The 6,388-nt window shown below is 37.1% G+C and overlaps 1 long non-coding RNA gene across 1 annotated transcript; it reads right to left on the bottom strand.

The window, feature by feature from the left end:
* Window positions 1-564: 564 nt before the first annotated feature.
* Window positions 565-3,790, bottom strand: LOC112430607 (uncharacterized). Its single transcript, XR_003022099.2, has 3 exons — window positions 3,631-3,790; window positions 2,374-2,509; window positions 565-1,090 (listed from the first exon to the last, which is right to left on the bottom strand). It is a non-coding gene; the product is annotated as an uncharacterized LOC112430607 (long non-coding RNA).
* Window positions 3,791-6,388: the final 2,598 nt, after the last annotated feature.

Raw genomic sequence — 6,388 nt, forward strand, 5'->3', positions numbered from 1 at the left:
CTACCAAGTGTTTTCTTCAAACAGGACAACTGACAAACAAAAAATGTCATATTTAATGACATGTTCACATTTAATAATATCCAGAGTACCTTTTAGTTAGAATCACTGCCTTGTGGTAGTTTTGCCTCAGCCAAATGGTTAAGGTGTGGTTTACATCCATCTCTGTCCACTTATGATACAGTATACACATGTAGTCAGTTATAGCCAAACACCTTTGATTACTGAATTACATTCACTTCATTAATGAAGTGAATGTAATTCACATTTGTGTGAACATTTGTCTGAGATTAACTCTTTGGGCTCTTTACCTTACAATATAACATACTTGAGTCAAAATTTGTTGACTGTTTAAGTGGTGCCACATGAATACAACTGAACAGATCTAAAGAAGATGTTCCTGAACTTTGGGTTTATTCGAACAGGACTGATGGATAACCACAGGACTTTTCCCCATATGATAACTACAACACATAATAAATTAAGACAGATTACTGTCCCAAACTTAAAGATAAAAGTGTATTTACGGGACTTGTTTTGTCAGTGAGGAGCAAAGTATAATTAGAAGTGCTTGTTCTGATGAAAAGTTAAACTGTAAACAGCAGCATAGTGAATAAGGATCTGTGTCCACGAATCCTCAGCAGTGACAACACTTAAACATCATAGTTCAAAATCCTTAATGCACACCTTTTTCTCCACGGTGTTCAAATTCTCTAAGCTGGTTAAGTAGAGGAAAAAGTCTGACATATTTCATGACCATTAAATGTTAGACAAGGCTCTGAAAACGAGGTTACAGTTACAAACAAAAACCTCTGCTAGTGCGCACAGACCCTAAATCACAACAAATAAGACAATAGTAAGACAAATTACTACAAAGTCTTGTTACCGCTCTTCATATAACAGTGTGACAAAGTCCTGAATGCAGCCTTGCATGTTAGTACATCAAGGTCCATCTGAGCTTTAAGTAAAATACACTCAGCTTTTCCTTGGATTTTCAGAGTTGCTCAGTTCATACAGGAACTGCAGCAGTCGGAGTTAACGTGTCGCTGTGTTGCTCCTCCGTGTCAGCCATTGAGACTAGTCGCAATTTATTCTGAGAAAAAAAAGAGAAACAACAAGTCATTTTTAAAAAGTTTGTATTTTTATAATTTTTTTTTACCTAGAGCATAAACAACATAAACAAAAAAAGGATTAGGGCTGTGCGATATGACGATATATATCAGATTACGATATAAAAATGTCTATCGTTTCATATTATACACTATTCTTTGTTTTGTGGTGTTGCAAAATAAACTGTTTACGGCAATATTTTTTTCATGGTTTTGATGGTCACTGTAGTTGCTATATTATTTCTTAAAGTTCTCTCCTTCTCTTATACTTAAAATAACCACACTATGGACGGACAAGTGACTGTTTTTACGCATACTTTCGTTACCAACAATGAGGATAAAACCATCGTGTGGCTCCGCCGTCCGCTTGTTTATTTTCCACATAAACCTTTCACAATAAAGCTCAAGTTTCTGTTGAGACTTTTCAAACTAAACTGAAATGATATACATTATTCTCAAACATAAAATTTCAGAATATGCATCAAACAAATGACCTCAAATAAAAACATCAAGTAACTATAAATGGCGCTTACAGTCACCACGCAGACGAAGGCACAGAGAATACCAGCATGGCCAGCAAGGATGAGGCAGAACCAGAAGGACCAGTCAAAAGAAATCGAGGACCTTATTGTTAAATGAGGGGCTACCTCTGTAGCATGGACATGGTTTGGTTATGAAAAGTCTGACACGCCCCAGAAAACTGTACTATGCAAATTATGCCACAAACTGGTCCCCACCACCACTCGAACACGACAAACCTCTTTAACCAGCTACACAAGAATCACATGAAAGAGTTTCGAGAGAGTTTACGAATGAAAAGCAAAAAAGAGTCGTCAGGTGCTCAAAATAATCCTTAGACTCAAACGTTAGAACAGGCTTTTCCTTGCAGCACGCCGTGTAATAAATACTCAGAAAGAAAATGGCGGCCATTTAAACTCATGTCTAAAAATGTATAGTTTCATGCATCGGTCAAAACACTCGACTCCAGGTACACGACGCCCAACTGAAAACATTTCACATAAGTCGAGTTGCCCGAGAATCACAGAATTTACAGAAAATGCACTATTTTGTGATATATATCGTTATCAGGAGAGATACGTCTTATATTGGGATATGAGATTTTGGTCATATCACGCAGCCCTACAAAGGATTATAATTCACGTAGAGTTGCATACACATAACACCATTCTGTTGCAACAAAAGCAGTTTATAATTAAAGTAACATACATACCTTGAAAAACTAAATCAACCACAACATTAAACTCACCTTGTGTTTGTAGAGAAGGTGATCAGGGTTTTTCTTCATTTCCTGAGACCAGCTGCTCTGGATCATCACCAGCTTGTATCTTCATCTTTTTTTTTCACTCGGGGAAGTCTTTCCTTTTCTTGGCCATTGCTCTGCACTGGAAAACCAAAGTGTGTGATCAAAGGTGAAATAAGGGATATTTTTCCACTGCAGGACTTAAAGTGCTTCAAGTAGTGATAGCTGTTGATCCATTTCTCAAATAATCTGTAAGGATCTGGATTTTTAAGAAAGATACAAATATCTCTGCTTATATTTGGCTAAAAGCTTGATATAGACAAGGCATATAGAGCCCCTGCACACCAGCACTGCACTTACTATTTCAATCAAGAAATAGTTATTATTGATTTATTATTGAATTTTTTTAGTAATAATTTTTAGTATTTAATCACATTAGCACAGTGGGGTGACAAAAATATTCCACATACAAGAAATACTGCTCAGCATTTCATAAATTACATTTTCAACAAATGTTGGAGTAAAAACACAGTTACAGGGAAAATGTGTCTGTCTGTAAATATTAACTAAACATTTCTATGTGCTACAAAATAGACATACTGTAATTGTAAATGTGCTGAGGTGAAACTATACTTTCAATAATTTTACCACTACAGTCTGTTAACCACCGAAATAATCTATGCTGGTCAGCTAGCTAAAAGTCTTTACTTTAGCAGCCCAAATCAGAGGCTAACATTAGCATTTGCTAGCGTCAGCCAGGAAGGTCTGAGGCTTAAACTAGGGTTAGTGTAACTTTGCCTGAAACCCTTTAAAGTGTACAGTAGAGCCAACTGTAAAACACAGGTATTGATACAGTACTTATTAGAGTCCTAGAATAATTTCTAGAACCATGAAGTTCTCACTTTCCCAGTTATCCACATCGCTGACTTTCGCTAATTAGCTAGTTAGCAGTCACAGCTGTGTAATACCCAGAGAGACACAGACAGCTAACTATAATATTTATGAAAACTGGTTCAGCCACTGAAGGGCAAAACTGGTGGTATCACAGTAAAAATTATTTTAACATTAACTAAAATAAAGCTTAAGTCATGTTAAACCTAAATAACAATTATTTTAAAAAATGAGTCAGCAAAATATTCCTGACTTGTCTGGAGACAGCCGAAACCAGTTAACAAATAAATTAACAATTCTTTCTAAATAAAAACACGGAGTCTTTTGAAAAACATTATTTTAATAAAACGAAACATGAGTTTTAATACTTACCACAGAAATTTGAAGGCAGTTTCTCCAACTTCAGAATCCAAAATCCAGATGAAGCCTGAAAGAAGCCTAATGGCTGCTCTTGCGCTTACTTTTCCCTCCTTTTCAGGTTCTTTTTCCCACAATGCATTGCAGTAGTTGAGAAATACAGAAAAATACCTGTAAATGACTAATACAGAAAATTCCTTCACGTTTATACAGTAGATTGTACTGTATTTTTACGGATTTTTTTTACAGTGTGAGTAAAGGAATCTATGGCTTTTTCTTGTCAACTCTGCCCAGAAGGACAGCATTCTGGAGTCCCCCGCTATACTGCCGACACTGAGACTGATGCATGTAGGTACCATATAATGAAGCTGCCGGTTGAGGACCTTTGAGGCATCTGTTTTTCAGACTAGACTCTGATGTACTTCTCCTCTTGCTCAGCTGTGCTCCGGGACCTCCCACTTCTCTTTCTGTTCTTTGTTAGAGCCAGTTTTGCTGCTCTGTGAGGGGAGACGTGCATGCTGTTGAAGTCTTTAAGTTTTCCTTGGCAGTTTCCCACATGGAATAGCCTTCACTTCTTAGAACAAGAACACTCTAACGAGCTTCAGAGGAAAGTTTTTTATTTTTAAATGGGGCAATTTGAAACTATCATTGAACCCACAAGGCTGATGCTCCAGACACAGAACTAACCAATTCTCTACTAATCAGAAGAGTGCCAACCTAACTGTAAAAAGGTCTTGGTAATGATCAGTCAGCTTTACAATAAGTGACACAGCGTATCAACGGAGGACTAAAAGTAGCTGAAAATTAACCTCTGGAGCTATTCTAGTAAATATAATTAGTGATTGCGATGATTAATGATACTACATGCCATTATCTAAAATTTCGAAACAATTAAAAAGTTATTTTATGAGAATACAACGGTACACTACAGGGCCTCCTACACATTACACCTACAGGACCTGCTCAGCCATGGAAAACCATGCTATGAAGCTCCCAGTGCACAGTTTTTGTGCTGATGTTAATACCAGAGGAGGTTTGGAGCTCTGCAGTAACTGAGTTAACAGAGCTTTGATAGCACTGTGTGCCTCAGCACTCAGCAACCCAGATGTGGAACTTTATGTGATCCGGCATTTTGCTGTACCAAACATCCACTTTGCATTAATATCATTTACATTTGATGGTGGAATTTCACAACTCATCGTTGCAACGGCGGAAACCTATTACAGTACCACTCTCTTCAGAGCAACCCACTGTTTCAAAAATATTTGTAAAGGCAGGCTGCATGGCTACACCAATTTGCATTTAATCACTAATTATTATGAAGTTATTATTAAGCTCTCACAGAGTGTCTTTTGTCCTGTCTCCCTCCCCGGCCCCTCTGAGCATGGCTCTGCCAGAGGTTTCTTCCTGTTAAAAGGGAGTTTTTCATGTGATTTTTAGGGTTTTCTCTCTATTATTATATTAACTTTCAATATAAAGCACCTTGAGGAAACTGTTATTGTGATTTGGTGCCATATAAATAAAACTGAATTGAACTGGATCCTCTGTGTTTCTGTTTATACACCTGTGACGAGGAGACTGAAATCACATGAATTCAAAGATTAAGAAATGTGGCCCAACACTTTTGTCCATATCGTGTATCATCGTTAAAAACAGGGACATTTGTCAGCGACTACAAACTTTTGTAGTACATGGTCAGACACAAGGTTCCTGTTTTCAAACAAGCTGAGAGCCTTTTTTTCCTGACAGCCAGAGTCTTTTGGCATTCAGCAGAATCATTCAACACGCAACTACCATAAGATCTTATGGCGCAACAAAGTCCTCGTTAAAGGCCTCTACTGAGTCTGCCCTACTTCTTTGTAGGTCATGGGCTTATTTATATATCCATCTCTGATTCAGTTTCTTGGATGCATGATATACCAAATCCCATTTTTTTCCCAGAAAACATTTGGAGACAAAAATAAAAATGACCACTATGAGACTTCTCTATAAGTTAGGGTCTCTCTAAAAAAGATAAGAGAGATCTGTGTAGCACGCTATCAAGATCTCCTGGTTTATAGATTCAAGAGTAGATATGCACAGTCTTTAGCACAGGTATAATTAATATATGTTCACATGACAATGAAATCATAACAGATGGACCCAGACTTAAGCTCTGGAACATAGTACATGTAAACAAACCTATAGTGTGTTTTGCAAATGCTGAAAGAAAAATATCCAAAAAGTAAGTAGCATAAAATAATTAATATACTTCTTTTTGTTTTAGGTTAAAAGACAAAAATAAAAAAATAAATTTAAAAAAACATTTAATGTCTTTTCCTCTTATTTCTCATCTTTCTGTCCCTCCTGTTTGTCCACACAGCTGCTATTCCAAAGTGAAACCCTGCTGAAGGATTTTCAGGAATGTGTGCCAGGAGGACTGGGACAACTAAATAAAGACAAAAATTAATGCTGTACCACTGAGAATACAATTTAAAGGAACACATGTACAGCTAGGATCACATCAGTTTGCTTCAGCTTGCAGTAACTAATGACACTTAGATCCATCCTAAGTGGTTCCTACTTTACTCAATAGGATGTTGGCAAAGAAAAATGTAACAATATAAGAAGCAGTTAGGCCATTAAAGAACTTTGGTACAGTTGGTACATATGGCACACCTTGAACTTACCATGGTTACTATAGCCCAGACGTTAAACTAAGGTGACTGTTGGTTGTTGGTGCCAGTGGGCTGGACTCAATATTATTACACAACCTCTAAGCTATGCAGACGAG

Source organism: Maylandia zebra, linkage group LG5 (assembly GCF_041146795.1).
Source record: "Maylandia zebra isolate NMK-2024a linkage group LG5, Mzebra_GT3a, whole genome shotgun sequence".
In the NCBI taxonomy this organism is placed as follows: domain Eukaryota; kingdom Metazoa; phylum Chordata; class Actinopteri; order Cichliformes; family Cichlidae; genus Maylandia; species Maylandia zebra.